The sequence below is a fragment of the Triticum urartu genome, chromosome 6A, assembly GCF_056163025.1.
Source record: "Triticum urartu cultivar PI428250 chromosome 6A, HENAU_Tu73, whole genome shotgun sequence".
NCBI classification, from domain to species: Eukaryota; Viridiplantae; Streptophyta; class Magnoliopsida; order Poales; family Poaceae; genus Triticum; species Triticum urartu.
In genome coordinates, this window is record NC_141878.1 from 23,081,852 (window position 1) to 23,099,056 (window position 17,205).

Genomic DNA, 17,205 nt, shown 5'->3' on the forward strand with positions numbered 1-17,205 from the left:
AACTGGGTGACTATAAAGGTATACTACGGGTATCTCCGAAAGTATCTGTTGGGTTGACACGGATCAAGACTGGGATTTGTCACTCCGTATGACGGAGAGGTATCACTGGGCCCACTCGGTAATGCTTCATCATTATGAGCTCAAAGTGACCAAGTGTCTGGTTACGGGACCATGCATTACGGTACGAGCAATGTGACTTGCCGGTAACGAGATTGAACAAGGTATTGGGATACCGACGATCGAATCTCGGGCAAGTAGCATACCGATTGACAAAGGGAATTGTATATGGGGTTGCTTGAATCCTCGACATCGTGGTTCATCCGATGAGATCATCGAGGAGCATGTGGGAGCCAACATGGGTATCCAGATCCCGCTGTTGGTTATTGACCGGAGAGCAATCTCGGTCATGTCTACATGTCTCCCGAACCCGTAGGGTCTACACACTTAAGGTTCGGTGACGCTAGGGTTGTAGGGATATGTATATGCAGTAACTCGAATGTTGTTCGGAGTCCCGGATGAGATCCCGGACGTCACGAGGAGTTCCAGAATGGTCTGGAGGTTAAGAATTATATATAGGAAGTGCTATTCCGGCCATCGGGACAAGTCTCGGGGTCACCGGTATTGTACCGGGACCACCGGAAGGGTCCCAGGGGTCCACCGGGTGGGGCCACCTATCCCGGAGGGCCCCATGGGCTGATGTGGGAAGGGATCCAGCCCAAAGGGGGCTGGGGCGCCACTTCCCCTGGGGCCCATGCGCCTAGGGTGGGGGAAACCATAAAGGGGGGCGCCCCCTTGCTTGGGGGGCAAGCCCCCCACCCCTTGGCCGCCGCCCCCCTAGGAGATTGCATCTCCTAGGGCCGGCGCCCCCCCTAGGCCCCCCTATATATAGTGGGGGGGATGGAGGACCTCTTACCTTTGCCTTTGGTGCCTCCCTCTCCCTCTCCAACACCTCCTCCTCCTCCATAGAGCTTGGCGAAGCCCTGCCGGAGTACTACAGCTCCATCACCACCACGCCGTCGTGCTGCTGCTGGAGCCATCTTCCTCAACCTCTCGTTCCCCCTTGCTGGATCAAGAAGAAGGAGACGTCACGCTGACCGTACGTGTGTTGAACGCGGAGGTGCCGTCCGTTCGGCGCTAGGATCTCTGGTGATTTGGATCACGTCGAGTACGACTCCCTCATCCCTGTTCTTTGAACGCTTCCGCTCGCGATCTAGAAAGGTATGTAGATGGATCCGATCACTCGTTGCTAGATGAACTCATAGATGGATCTTGGTGAAACCGTAGGAATTTTTTTGTTTTTTGCAACGTTCCCCAACAGTGGCATCATGAGCTAGGTCTATGCGTAGTTCTCTTTGCACGAGTAGAACACAATTTGTTGTGGGCGTAGATGTTGTGAACTTTCTTGCCGCTACTAATCTTATCTTGCTTCAGCGGTATTGTGGGATGAAGCGGCCCGGACCAACCTTACATGTACGCTTACGTGAGACCGGTTCCACCGACCAACATGCACTAGTTGCATAAGGTGGCTGGCGGGTGTCTGTCTCTCCCACTTTAGTTGGAGCGGATTCGATGAAAAGGGTCCTTATGAAGGGTAAATAGAAGTTGACAAATCACGTTGTGGCTTTCACGTAGGTAAGAAAACGTTCTTGCTAGAACCCTATTGCAGCCACGTAAAACTTGCAACAACAATTAGAGGACGTCTAACTTGTTTTTGCAGCAAGTGTTATGTGATGTGATATGGCCAAAGTTGTGATGAATGATGAATGATATATATGTGATGTATGAGATCATGCTCTTGTAATAGGAATCACGACTTGCATGTCGATGAGTATGACAACCGGCAGGAGCCATAGGAGTTGTCTTTATTTTTGTATGACCTGCCTGTCATTGAGAAACGCCATGTAAATTACTTTACTTTATTGCTAAACGTGTTAGCCATAGTAGTAGAAGTAATAGTTGGCGAGCAACTTCTTAGAGACATGATGATGGAGATCATGATGATGGAGATCATGGTGTCATGCCGGTGACAAGATGATCATGGAGCCCCAAGATGGAGATCAAAGGAGCTATGTGATATTGGCCATATCATGTCACTATTATTATTTGATTGCATGTGATGTTTATCATGTTTTGTACATCCTGTTTACTTAGAATGACGGTAGTAAATAAGATGATCCCTCATAATAATTTCAAGAAAGTGTTCCCCCTAACTGTGCACCGTTGCGATAGTTTGTTGTTTCGAAGCACCACGTGATGATCGGGTGTGATAGATTCCAACGTTCACATACAACGGGTGTAAGACAGATTTACACATGCAAACACTTAGGTTGACTTGACGAGCCTAGCATGTACAGACATGGCCTCAGAACACAGAAGACCGAAAGGTCGAGCATGAGTTGTATAGAAGATACGATCAACATGAAGATGTTCACCGACGTTGACTAGTTCGTCTCACGTGATGATCGGACACGACCTAGTTAACTCGGATCATGTTATACTTAGATGACTGGAGGGATGTCTATCTGAGTGGGAGTTCATTGAATAATTTGATTAGATGAACTTAATTATCATGAACTTAGTCTAAAATCTTTATAATATGTCTTGTAGATCAAATGGCCAATGTTGTCCTCAACTTCAACGCGTTCCTAGAGAAAACCAAGCTGAAAGACGATGGCAGCAACTATACGGACTGGGTCCGGAACCTGAGGATCATCCTCATAGCTGCCAAGAAAGATTATGTCCTACAAGCACCGCTAGGTGACGCACCCGTCCCACAGAACCAAGACGTTATGAACGCTTGGCAGACACGTGCTGATGATTACTCCCTTGTTCAGTGCGGCATGCTTTACATCTTAGAACCGGGGCTCCAAAAACGTTTTGAGAGACTCGGAGCATATGAGATGTTCGAAGAGCTGAAAATGGTTTTCCAAGTTCATGCCCGGGTCGAGAGATATGAAGTCTCCGACAAGTTTTTCAGCTGTAAGATGGAGGAAAATAGTTCTGTCAGTGAGCACATACTCACAATGTCTGGGTTACATAACCGCTTGACTCAGCTGGGAGTTAATCTCCCGGATGACGCAGTCATTGACAGAATCCTTCAGTCGCTTAAACCAAGCTACAAGAGCTTTGTGATGAACTTCAATATGCAGGGGATGGAAAAGACCATTCCTGAATTATTTGCAATGCTGAAATCAGTAGAGGTAGAAGTCAAAAAGGAACATCAAGTGTTGATGGTGAATAAAACCACTAAGTTCAAGAAAGGCAAGGGTAAGAAGAACTTCAAGAAGGACGGCAAGGGAGTTGCCGCGCCCGGTAAGCAAGCTACCGGGAAGAAGCCAAAGAATGGACCCAAGCCCGAGACTGAGTGCTTTTATTGCAAGGGAAGTGGTCACTGGAAGCGGAACTGCCCCAAATACTTAGCGGACAAGAAGGCCGGCAAAACAAAAGGTATATGTGATATACATGTAATTGATGTGTACCTTACCAGTACTCGTAGTAGCTCCTGGGTATTTGATACCGGTGCAGTTGCTCACATTTGTAACTCAAAGCAGGAGCTGCGGAATAAGCGGAGACTGGCGAAGGACGAGGTGACGATGCGCGTCGGGAATGGTTCCAAGGTCGATGTGATCGCCGTCGACACGCTACCTCTACATTTACCTACGGGATTAATTTTAAACCTCAAGAATTGTTATTTAGTGCCAGCTTTGAGCATGAACATTGTATCGGGATCTCGTTTAATTCGAGATGGCTACTCATTTAAATCCGAGAATAATGGTTGTTCTATTTATATGAGAGATATGTTTTATGGTCATGCTCCGATGGTGAATGGTTTATTCTTAATGAATCTCGAGCGTAATGCTACACATGTTCATAGTGTGAATACCAAAAGATGTAAGGTTGATAATGATAGTCCCACATACTTGTGGCACTGCCGCCTTGGTCATATAGGTGTCAAACGCATGAAGAAGCTCCATGCAGATGGACTTTTAGAGTCTCTGGATTATGAATCATTTGACACGTGCGAACCATGCCTCATGGGTAAAATGACCAAGACTCCGTTCTCAGGAACAATGGAGCGAGCAACCAACTTATTGAAAATCATACATACTGATGTGTGCGGTCCAATGAGCGTTGAGGCTCGCGGTGGCTATCGTTATGTTCTCACCCTCACTGATGACTTGAGTAGATATGGGTATGTCTACTTAATAAAACACAAGTCTGAAACCTTTGAAAAGTTCAAGAAATTTCAGAGTGAGGTTGAGAATCTACGTGACAGAAAAATCAAGTTTTTGCGATCAGATCGTGGAGGAGAATACTTGAGTCACGAATTTGGCACACACTTAAGAAAATGTGGAATAGTTTCACAACTCACGCCGCCTGGAACACCTCAGCGTAATGGTGTGTCCGAACGTCGTAATCGCACTCTATTAGATATGGTGCGATCTATGATGTCTCTTACCGATTTACCGCTATCTTTTTGGGGCTATGCTTTAGAGACTGCCGCATTCACTTTAAATAGGGCTCCGTCGAAATCCGTTGAGACGACACCGTATGAATTATGGTTTGGGAAGAAACCTAAGCTGTCGTTTCTAAAAGTTTGGGGATGCGATGCTTATGTCAAGAAACTTCAACCTGAAAAGCTCGAACCCAAGTCGGAAAAATGCGTCTTCATAGGATACCCTAAAGAAACTATTGGGTATACCTTCTACCTCAGATCCGAAGGCAAGATCTTTGTTGCCAAGAAAGGATCCTTTCTAGAGAAAGAGTTTCTCTCGAAAGAAGTAAGTGGGAGGAAAGTAGAACTTGATGAAGTATTACCTCTTGAACCGGAAAATGACGCAACTCAAGAAAATGTTCCTGAGGTGCCTGCACCGACTAGAGAGGAAGTTAATGATGATGATCATGAAACTTCAGATCAAGTTGCTACTGAACTTCATAGGTCCACAAGGACACGTTCTGCACCAGAATGGTATGGCAACCCTGTCTTGGAAATCATGTTGTTAGACAACGGTGAACCTTCGAACTATGAAGAAGCGATGGCGGGCCTGGATTCCGACAAATGGCTAGAAGCCATGAAATCCGAGATAGGATCCATGTATGAAAACGAAGTATGGACTTTGACTGACTTGCCCGTTGAGAGGCGAGCCATAGAAAATAAATGGATATTTAAGAAGAACACAAACGCGGATGGTAATGTGACCATCTATAAAGCTCGGCTTGTCGCTAAGGGTTATCGACAAGTTCAAGGGGTTGACTACGATGAGACTTTCTCACCGGTAGCGAAGCTAAAGTCCGTCTGAATCATGTTAGCAATTGCCGCATTCTATGATTATGAGATATGGCAAATGGACGTCAAAACAGCATTCCTTAATGATTTCCTTAAGGAAGAATTGTATATGATGCAGCCGGAAGGTTTTGTCGATCCTAAGAATGCTGACAAGGTGTGCAAGCTCCAACGCTCGATTTATGGGCTGGTGCAAGCATCTTGGAGTTGGAACATTCGCTTTGATGAGATGATCAAAGCGTTTGGGTTTACGCAGACTTATGGAGAAGCCTGTGTTTACAAGAAAGTGAGTGGGAGCTCTGTAGCATTTCTCATATTATATGTAGATGACATACTTTTGATGGGAAATGATATAGAACTCTTGGACAGCATTAAGGCCTACTTGAATAAGAGTTTTTCAATGAAGGACCTTGGAGAAGCTGCATATATATTAGGCATCAAGATCTATAGAGATAGATCAAGACGCCTCATAGGTCTTTCACAAAGCACATACCTTGATAAGATATTGAAGAAATTCAATATGGATCAGTCTAAGAAGGGGTTCTTGCCTGTGTTACAAGGTGTGAAATTGAGCTCAGCTCAATGTCCGACCACGGCAGAAGATATAGAAGAGATGAGTGTCATCCCCTATGCCTCAGCCATAGGTTCTATTATGTATGCCATGCTGTGTACCAGACCTGATGTAAACCTTGCCGTAAGTTTGGTAGGAAGGTACCAGAGTAATCCCTCCAAGGAACACTGGACAGCGGTCAAGAATATCCTGAAGTACCCGAAAAGGACTAAGGAAATGTTTCTCGTTTATGGAGGTGACGAAGAGCTCGTCGTAAAGGGTTACGTCGATGCTAGCTTCGATACAGATCTGGATGACTCCAAGTCACAAACCGGATACGTGTATATTTTGAATGGTGGGGCAGTAAGCTGGTGCAGTTGCAAGCAGAGCGTCGTGGCGGGATCTACATGTGAAGCGGAGTACATGGCAGCCTCGGAGGCAGCGCATGAAGCAATTTGGGTGAAGGACTTCATCACCGACCTAGGAGTCATACCCAATGCGTCGGGGCCAATCAAACTCTTCTGTGAGAACACTGGAGCTATTGCACTTGCCAAGGAGCCCAGGTTTCACAAGAAGACCAGGCACATCAAGCGTCGCTTCAACTCCATTCGTGAAAATGTTCAAGATGGAGACATAGATATTTGTAAAGTACATACGGACCTGAATGTAGCAGATCCGTTGACTAAAACTCTCCCTAGAGCAAAACATGATCAACACCAGAATTCCATGGGTGTTCGATTCATCACAATGTAACTAGATTATTGACTCTAGTGCAAGTGGGAGACTGTTGGAAATATGCCCTAGAGGCAATAATAAAAGCATTATTATTATATTTCCTTGTTCATGATAATTGTCTTTATTCATGCTATAATTGTGTTATCCGGAAATCGTAATACATGTGTGAATAATAGACACCAACATGTCCCTAGTAAGCCTCTAGTTGACTAGCTCGTTGATCAACAGATAGTCATGGTTTCCTGACTATGGACATTGGATGTCATTGATAACGAGATCACATCATTAGGAGAATGATGTGATGGACAAGACCCAATCCTAAACATAGCATAAGATTGTATAGTTCGTTTGCTAGAGTTTTTCCAATGTCAAGTATCCTTTCCTTAGACCATGAGATCGTGTAACTCCCGGATACCGTAGGAGTGCTTTGGGTGTACCAAACGTCACAACGTAACTGGGTGACTATAAAGGTATACTACGGGTATCTCCGAAAGTGTCTGTTGGGTTGACACGGATTAAGACTGGGATTTGTCACTCCGTATGACAAAGTGGTATCACTAGGCCCACTCGGTAATGCATCATCATTATGAGCTCAAAGTGACCAAGTGTCTGGTTACGGGATCATGCATTACGGTACGAGTAAAGTGACTTGCCGGTAACGAGATTGAACAAGGTATTGGGATACCGACGATCGAATCTCGGGGAAGTAGCATACAGATTGACAAAGGGAATTGTATACAGGGTTGCTTGAATCCTCGACATCGTGGTTCATCCGATGAGATCATCGAGGAGCATGTGGGAGCCAACATGGGTATCCAGATCCCGCTGTTGGTTATTGACCGGAGAGCAATCTCGGTCATGTCTACATGTCTCCCGAACCCGTAGGGTCTACACACTTAAGGTTCGGTGACGCTAGGGTTGTAGGGATATGTATATGCAGTAACCCGAATGTTGTTCGGAGTCCCGGATGAGATCCCGGACGTCACGAGGAGTTCCGGACTAGTCCGGAGGTAAAGAATTATATATAGGAAGTGCTATTTCGGCCATCGGGACAAGTTTCGGGGTCACCGGTATTGTACCGGGACCACCGGAAGGGTCCCGGGGGTCCGCCGGGTGGGGCCACCTATCCCGGAGGGCCCCATGGGCTGAAGTGGGAAGGGATCCAGCCCAAAGTGGGCTGGGGCGCCACTTCCCCTAGGGCCCATGCGCCTAGGGTGGGGGAAACCCTAAAGGGGGGGCGCCCCCTTGCTTGGGGGGCAAGCCCCCACCCCTTGGCCGCCGCCCCCCTAGGCCCCCCTATATATAGTGGGGGGGATGGAGGACCTCTTACCTTTGCCTTTGGTGCCTCCCTCTCCCTCTCCAACACCTCCTCCTCCTCCATAGAGCTTGGCGAAGCCCTGCCGGAGTACTGCAGCTCCATCACCACCACGCCGTTGTGCTGCTGCTGGAGCCATCTTCCTCAACCTGTCCTTCCCCCTTGCTGGATCAAGAAGGAGACGTCACGCTGACCGCACGTGTGTTGAACACGGAGGTGCCGTCCGTTCGGCACTAGGATCTCCAGTGATTTGGATCACGTCGAGTACGACTCCCTCATCCCCGTTCTTTGAACGCTTCCGCTCGCGATCTACAAAGGTATGTAGATGGATCCGATCACTCGTTGCTAGATGAACTCATAGATGGATCTTGGTGAAACCGTAGGAAAATTTTTGTTTTCTGCAACGTTCCCCAACACCATCAGGATCCTCACTTACCCCATTGCCATTGTTGTGGCCCGCGTCGAGCCAGCTAGCACTCCAGTTCTCCGTGGCCAGCATGGCACGTGACAGGGTGGGGATGATGCGCACGACGGCGCCCACGACAACCGTAACCGCGCACCAGGCCAAGGAAGAGCGCGCCGCCGGGGCCGCAAGCGCCAGCGTACGGACGCCGCGCCGCCTGGCCGCACTGATGGCATGGCCATGGATGACGCGCTGTGGCGAGCACAAAACCGGCCTGGACGCGTGGACGGACTCGCCATGTCGCATGCTTGGCCTGCTCCCGCCGGCGAGGGCGCGCCGCCGTTCGTATTGGGCCGGGATCGTTGCATGCCATCGTGGCCTGGTCAGCAGGGGACCCACCCCCTCGTCGACGCGCAAGAAAAGGAAGAGGCAGAGGATCACAAAGGGGCACTTTGCAGGCGGGCCCTGTGGATAAGACTGTCGGGGACGCAGTTGTCCCCTGGACCACGACGACCGCGCCAGTTGGTGGCGACACTTTGGCTGCTGCGGCCCCGATGGTGGGCGTGGTGGCGGGCCAGGCCCAGATGGCGAACTCTCGTTGGCCGCGAACTCACTGGAACCAGCGCGGGACTCGAACCCGGCTGGGAACGGCGCGCCCGAGGACGATCGCGTGGGGGCCATGTCCGGCTCGCCCGATCCCATGCGTTGTCGGGATGTGGACGCCGCCTGCGCGGTTTCTGATACGCCGCTAGCGCCTATGGGCCATTCTGTGGCTCGGTCGGGGCAAAGCAACAACCCCCCCACGCCAGCGACTGGGGGTATGGGCCCTGGTGACGGCGACTACCTGCCCACCGGACCCCACGTGGAGGCCAGCGCGCCGTCCACGACAGACTCGCAACCACCCAATCCTGCGCCCCCGATGGACGAGTCATGACTGGACAGGCCCCAGGCCCAGCCCACCATGCAGGAGGACGTCGTGGGCCCCGTCGCCCTATGCCTATGGGGGCCCAACATGGCTCCCCACGTCCGACACCGGGGAGGTTCGCGTCGCCGCCAATCACGCTGCGCCGATCTCGCGCACGCCCCTGCACGCCGAAGACTTGGACTCTGGGCGAGTTTCTCGCAGCAGCAACGAAACACATTGTCGCGGCCTTGCCAACCCCAGGGAAGAAACCGCGCCGCCCGCTGAACTTCACGCCCATACTTGGCCGATCGGCCACCACTGCCGTCTCGTCGGCTGCGCCACCCACCGCCGAGCGCCGCGCGCAAGTTCAGATCCTTCGCACGCTCGGGATAGTCGGGACCAACCAGAGGATCACCGCGGCCGAGATGAAGGCATACGATGACATGTTTGCGGTACCCATCCCGCTCTCGATACTCACGGCCATCGCTGCCCTAGTAGACCGAGAGCTACCCGCGGACTTCTCTACCGCGGCTGCTGCGACGGCCACCGCTCGGTTGGCCGGCTCGCCATAGGGATATCGCGACGTCCGCCTCGTCGATCATTTGCACCCATGGATCACGACATCAAGATAGCTATATGGAATGTGCGCGGCCTCAATGCGCGTGCCCGGCGCTTTGCCGTTAGATCGTTGCTCAACACCACCGGAGCCTCCATTGTATGCTTACAAGAAACTAAAATGGCCTTGATGTGCTCGTCCGTTGTCCTCAATGCCCTCGGTTCGTAGTTTGACGACTACACATACCTTCCGGCGAACGGCACGAGGGGAGGCATCCTGCTCGCGTGGAAGAGCAGGGTCGTGTCGATCACTGACCCCATGTTCACCACAAACGCCTTCACTGCAAGAGTGGCCACGGCCAGTGGCATGCCTTGGTGGATGTCAGTCGTTTACGGCCCCCAGGAGGACGCGGAAAGGATCGCCTTTCCGCAGGAGATTCGCGATATACGTGCGGACTGCCCTGGGCTTTGGTTGCTTTGCGGTGACTTCAACTTGATCCTTCGTGATGAAGACAAGAATAACGGCAACCTGAATCGCCGCATGATGGGAAGATTCTGCCGCCTCGTCAATGATCTTGCGCTCAAGGAGGTATACCTCAATGGGAGAAGATTCACGTGGTCCAACGAGCAAACCCTGCCCACCCTGGTGCACCTAGACCGCGTGTTTTGCACCGTGGACTGGGAGGACGCGCATGGTGGCTGCCACTTGAGATGCCTCGCCTCCGTCGTGTCCGACCATTTCCCGCTCCTCCTTGACTGCGCACCCACGCACGTCGTGCATCGGAGGTTCCACTTTGAGGATTTCTGGGTGCGGCTTGACGGATTCCACGACACGGTTGCCGCGGCCTGGGGATCGGTGCACGACCCGAACCCTTTCCGGCACCTCATGCTATGCCTTAAGAGCACGGCCCGCGCACTGACGAGTTGGAGCGCTAGGTCCAAGGGTTGCATTCGTGACAAGATGGCCATCTCCCGCGAGCTCATATCGCGTTTTGACAAAGCCCAGGAAGACCGCGCGCTCTCTCCCCCGGAAGATTGGCTGCGAAAACAGCTCAAGATCTCATACTTGGGGCTGGCTTCTCTCGAGCGCACAATCGCGAGGCAACGAGCGCGGACCACCATGCTCAAGGACGGCGATGCTAACACAGCCTTCTTCCACCGGCAATGTTCATTCCGCCGACAGAAGAATCACATATTCCGCCTTGTGACCAATGGACAAGTGATCACTGATCAGGAGGGAATGGCCCAAGCGGCCTTCACGTACTTTCACGAGCTTCCTGGCTCCTCCGCCGCCCGCAACCACACGTTGGATCTATCATAGATCATCGAGCCCCATGACCTGACTGACCTCGAGGCACCATTCAGCCCGGAGGAGATTTGGGACGCCGTCAAGCGCCTCCCGGCTCGCAAAGCAACGGGGCCGGATGGATTCACCGCGGAATTTTTGCGGGCCTGCTGGAGCATCATCAAGCAAGACTTCTTCGACGTCTTCTAGCAGCTCTTTGAGCTGCGCGGTCGCAGATTCAGCAAGCTCAACCAGGCCCTCTTGACATTACTCCCAAAGCGAGCAGACGCGTGCCAACTCCGCGACTACCGGCCAATCTGCCTCGTCCACCTTGTGGCGAAGATCTTCGCGAAGGTGCTATCGCTCCGCCTAGCGCCCAGACTGGGAGACATGGTTAGCCGTCACTAGAACGCTTTCATTCCGGGACGGAGCTTGCACGACAACTTTGTCCTCGTCAAGCAATCGATGAAGCTACTGCACCAACTTGTGGTTCCGAGAGTGATGCTCAAGCTAGACCTAACGCGCGCCTTCGACTCCCTGTCATGGCCCTTCCTTTTCGAGGCTCTTGGCCAATATGGATTCGGACCTCGCTTCAGGGAGTGGCTCGCGATCTTGCTATCATCCTCGAGCATTCGGATCATGATCAACGGTGAACCGGGACCACCAGTTTGGCATCGCTGCAGGCTGCGCCAGGGAGACTCCGTATCTCCGCAGCTCTCCGTGCTCGCCGTGGACATCCTTGGGCGCCTAATCAGCCGCGCCCACGACGTCGGCATGTTGCAGCGGCTGCACCCCCGACGAGACATTCCGGCCATATCCCTGTACGCCGACGATGTGATGCTATTCTGCCACGCCACGCATGGCGACGTGGAGGCCGTACGCGCGATCCTGGCTATATTCAGTGAAGCTAGCGGCCTCCGAGTGAACTACGCCAAAAGCTCCGCCACTACCCTCAATGGCGACCCCAAGGCGGATGCAACAATTGACCAGGTGGGATGCACGAAGGCGGAGCTGCCCATTACTTATCTTGGCATCCCTCTCATGCTACGCCACCCCTCGGCTGCCCAACTACAACCCCTCGTCGACTCGGTGGATGCTCGGCTCCCCACATGGAAAGCAGGGCTCATGAACAAAATCGGGCGGCTGGCTTTGGTCAAATCGGTGCTCGCCGCGATTCCGATACATCAACTGCTCGCGTTCGCACTGCCCAAGAAGACCTTGAGACAGCTCGAAAAGATCCAGCGCGGCTTCTTGTGGGCCAGGAGCGCCGTTGCTAATGGCGGACACTGCCACGTCAACTGGCGACGTGTGTGCCGCCCGCTCGAGTACGGCAGACTTGGGGTCCAGGATCTGGAGCGTGCTGGCCTCGCGCTGCGCCTGCGCTGGATGTGGCTCTCCCACACGGATGACGATCGCGCATGGCAAGGCCTCGACCTCCAGTTTTCCCACGAGGAGCGCGCGTTGTTCTTCGCATCGACGACCATAGAGCTTGGTGATGGACAGACGGCACTGTTTTGGGATGACCGATGGCTCAATGGTCAGTCCGTGCGTGAACTCGCACCGGCACTCTACCAATGCATCCCCAAACGGCGACGCAAGTAGAGAACGGTGGCTGCAGGCCTTGCGGGCAACGCTTGGGCTCGTGACATTCAAGGAGTGATAGGGATTCATGAGATTGGCCAATATCTCAGACTTTGGCATGCCGTGCAGCACATCAGCCTACCAAACCGACCTGACAGGATGCTCTGGAGATGGACGGCTAGTGGTACCTATACGGCACGGTCATGCTACGCTGCAACCTTCCACGGATCTATGAAATGTCCCTCCTGGAAGCTTACCTGGAAGAGCTGGGCACCGCGACGCGTCCATTTCTTTCACTGGTTGGCTAGCCAGGACCGGTGTTGGACGGCGGATAGACTCGCCCGTCGCGGCCTACAGCACCATCCACGATGCCTCCTCTATGATCAGGCCCCAGAGTCGACGTGGCACCTCCTCCTAGAATGCCCGTTTACGCGGCAGGTTTGGTACGACGTGCTGGCTTGGGTGAGGATACCTTCTCAACCGCCAAGCAATGAACCCAGCCTCACGGACTGGTGGCAACGAACGAAAGGGCAGACCCCACAGGCGTTACGGAAAGGCCTGCAATCCATCGCCATGCTCGTTCCTTGGATGATCTGGAAACAGTGGAACAAGTGCGTCTTCGAGAATGCACGCCCCTCGGTTACCGCACTCGTAGATAGGATTAAGGCCGAACCCAAATGTTGGGCACAAGCTGGCGCTTTGGGTCTCAGGGTAGTCCTCCCCACTAACTGGGATGTCCACTGATAGGGTGCTAATCCATGTAACCACCACCTCCTAGGAGGATTGTACTTTCTCATCTCTTCAATGAAATGAAACGCAAAGAGTCCATTGCGTTTTATCAAAAAAAAAAAGAAAACCAAATCATACATATAAGAGAGTCTAGCATAACATCATTTACATGATAAGTTATATATCACTTCAGTTTTCTACCCTTTGGAATACTATTTGATAAATTTGGCATATGAATAACCTTATATTTGCAGCTTCTAGAATTTCTCGCCGAAACAATGGATGGTTCTGCGAAGAAGTTTCAGCAACAATCAAATATGTTTTTGCCACAGTAAAGTACACAAACCTGCAAATTGATTCTTTGAGATCGTGTCCTGCCGATAACTCCAGGCAATGAACAGAAGAGATAGTGAATTGCGCATATTAGAAAGTAGAGATCATATGATCATTCTTCCTACCTGCAAGTCATTTCTCTTATTGGAAGAACACCCAGCGCACACTAAACCACCATTTTGATCACGACAATGTATTACTATTTGGTGAATCTATTTTTTTAGGTTAAAAGAGAGCTTTAACACAACTCAATTTACGGAACAAATATATAGCTTTGCTGAATTCGGAAACAATTACAACCATTTGTCACAACACTTTCTATAGGCTCCTGTCCATGCAAAATCCGGACATATCACCAGAACCTCTATCTCTAACTAATGTAGTTTGCTAATTCGTGAACCACTGAATTCTGCTCTGGGTCTCTGTCTCACGCATATTTTCTTTTATCCACCAAGGGGATTACCGTTCCTACAACTTTGATATCTTTGTAGATGGACTTGTGTCTTGACAGGTTCCTATCCGTGCTTTGAATAGCTGACACCCCACTACACAACAGGTTGATTGAAGAACAAAAGTATCGTGTGGCCAGGTCGCTACTAATCTAAGGTCATCTTGGCATGCCATGGCTTCTACTTCCTGCGCACCATTGCATGACTGTAACACCTTGCGTGCAGCAAGCAGAACATTTTTAACATTATCTTCGAAAATAATTCCCACACTCGCAGTTCCTGTCTTCCTGATGAAAGAGACACTCACAATGAATTTAAACCCTGCCCATCTCCAGCAATGTGCAGCCATTTTAGGATCGATGGTCTGTACTTTGGTCAGTTATTCTTCTCCGCTCCATCACTAAACATTCATCTTTTCCTGCCTTTACTTCATTGATGTCATGTGTCTCCATATGCAGGGAGCCCATATAATTCTTCAGGAAGAACACAAACTGATGAGTTATGACAGAGAAGGCGAGGCTGGACACTCACAATGAATTTAAACCGTGCCCATCTCCAGCAGCGTGCAGCCATTGTAGGATGGATGGTCTATACTTTGGTCAGATACACGCATCTTATTCCTCTCCGCTCCATCACTGAACATTCATCGTTTCACGCCTTTACTTCATTGATGTCATGCGTCTCCATATATGCAGGGAGTCCATATAATTCTTCAGGAAGAACATAGACTGATTAGTGATGATAGATAAGGCGAGGCTGGGGACGTACAAGATGGCTTATGATGTGATCTGGAAGACTATAACTCTGTGGACTGAAGGTGTGGTCTTGAACTTTGGATCAATCTGAACAACAACGACAACTCTGCGAGGAAGAGCAAACACATCAATGGACTGCGCGATGGCGAGGATAAGGTGCGTGCAAGAGGGACAAAACTGAATCAACATTACAAAACTCTGCATCAGCAGATTAGTCACTAAGTTCAGAGTTGTGATCCATATGAAATATATAGCAAGATGCTTTCAGAACACATCAAAGCGATATGAGTAATACATATAGAATGAAATCTGAAGCTGAACTATAAGATTTATTTATTATGCATCAACACATTGGCCATGAAATTAGTAGTTCATAGAAAAAAGAAAGAAACAAATACCCTGATGTCAATACCGAATCTTCCCGGACATGCCCGGACACGATGATCGCGTTACCGGCCCATGCATGTTGTGCATTGTCCAACCCTTGAATCCTTGATGTGTTGAAATCCATGTATATCGATTAACAAATGAGTAATATGGCTAGGGAGTCGTGCTGGGCGAGGGCGAGCATCCCAGATCTGGTGGAGCTTGGGGAGGAAGATTGGGAACACTAATGGCGGCGAGTGCAGGGGGGAGATGCGATTGGATTGATAGGTCAGGAGGCGGCTGCGCGTACAGGTGAGTTTTAGGTTTCCTTTTACACGGAAGATGAGCTGAGTTTTTTTTGCTTTGACGTGAGGTGAGTTGAGGGTTAGTCTAGATTTTTTTTTTCACAAACAGGATTAGTATGGACTACTTGGCATTGGTGGGTAATTTTTATCAAGTTTTATGTCCAAATGGTATTGGGAAGATCAAAGGGCTGTAATTTTATGACGTGTTAAATTAACGATTGGATGTTTCTAATTTTTGTGAGATTTTCTAGCTTATTTTCTTTTTTCTGGTTAGCTAATAGATAGATACTAAAAAAAAGATGGTGTCGCTTGAAGAAACGTACTAACCGATCGTGGCTACGCGGAGGTGCTCCTTCATGGATCGTTTGCTGGGCTATCCGTTTTGGGCCGTACGGGCGTAATATATAGTATATAATACAAGAAAGGAAAGCATAATCGCAATTAAGAAAAAGAAATAGTCCCGACGGGGCTTGAACCCGTGACTTCTGGTACATCAGACCAGCGCTCTAACCAGCTGAGCTACAGGACTTAATTATTTTCTAGATAGTCCTTTTTTATTAAAATAATAGACAGCTTTTATTATACTTCAATAATTGAGAATACCGAAGAACGGCGAAATCAAGACGCGTGAGAGTTAGGCTCCATTTATCTTAATATCCACTCTCATGGCCATCAGTTTATCGAGAAACAAGAACCTAGGCAAGCTTCGAGCTCTCACAACTATTAGAGACATCCGGCCGTCCAACTCGATTTCTTGATGCACTTTCGGCCGTTGGATCGCGCGCTTGGAAGGCCTAGGCCGTCGGACCAAACATGAGCACTATTGCAATGAATAGTTTCACTCCCGGTGTGCCACCGCGTGCAATTACAGTGCACCGCCAAGGGAATTTTTGTCATTTCACGCATAGGCATATAAAAGGGCAACAACTTCCCTTGTGAAGACCTAAGATGCCTCCTCCAGCACTAGTGTGGCCCTCTCTCCATCCCGCCTCGCCCCTCTGTCTCTTTATCCCTCCAATCACAGGAGCAGCCCGCGCCTCCCTGCCCCGCCGCCGTCATCTCCTTCGCCCAGTCGGCCCCGCCGCACCGCACGAGGTGGAATGCGACCCATTCCCCCGACGCCCCCTCGGCCCAGGCTAACCATAGCGCTACGGCCGCCATGCCCCCGCCGTCTGCTCGGCAGGAGGAAGAGCGAGGCCGCAAACGGATCTGGAGATTGAATCGGGCTCCAATGGCTCCTGCACGGCGTGATGCCTATTAAGGTGATCTTGTTGTACATCCGTTCTTCCACTGTCCTAGGTTCTCCATGCTTCGATTGATTTTTATTTTGCCTTCAATTTTTTACGCAGGGTGGTTGCTATCTCTCAGATCTCTACTCGTTCTCTTGGTGCCGGTGGCGTTCCTGCGACTATGTAGATGGACCTGGAGGTTGAAACTCTTTTCTCTCTGTTCGTTTGGATTCTCCTCACGATTATGTGTAGAGCTTGTTCGTGTGCTGCTTGATGAGTTTCTTCTCCTCTAATCTTGTGTGCTGGATTAGTGATTTTTATTTTCTTCTTGTGGAGGAGATTCTCAGGTTTAGCTAGGTTCCAAAGAAGAGATTTTTCTTTGTCTTTCTTGTTTTGTTTGTACCTTGTTTGAGTTGACACACAACAG

At 50.2% G+C, this 17,205-nt stretch overlaps 1 non-coding gene across 1 annotated transcript; it reads right to left on the bottom strand.

The window, feature by feature from the left end:
* Nucleotides 1–16,004: 16,004 nt before the first annotated feature.
* TRNAI-GAU (transfer RNA isoleucine (anticodon GAU)) lies at nt 16,005–16,078 on the bottom strand. The gene has a single exon. It is a non-coding gene; the product is annotated as a tRNA-Ile (tRNA).
* Between the last annotated feature and the right edge of the window lie 1,127 nt (nt 16,079–17,205).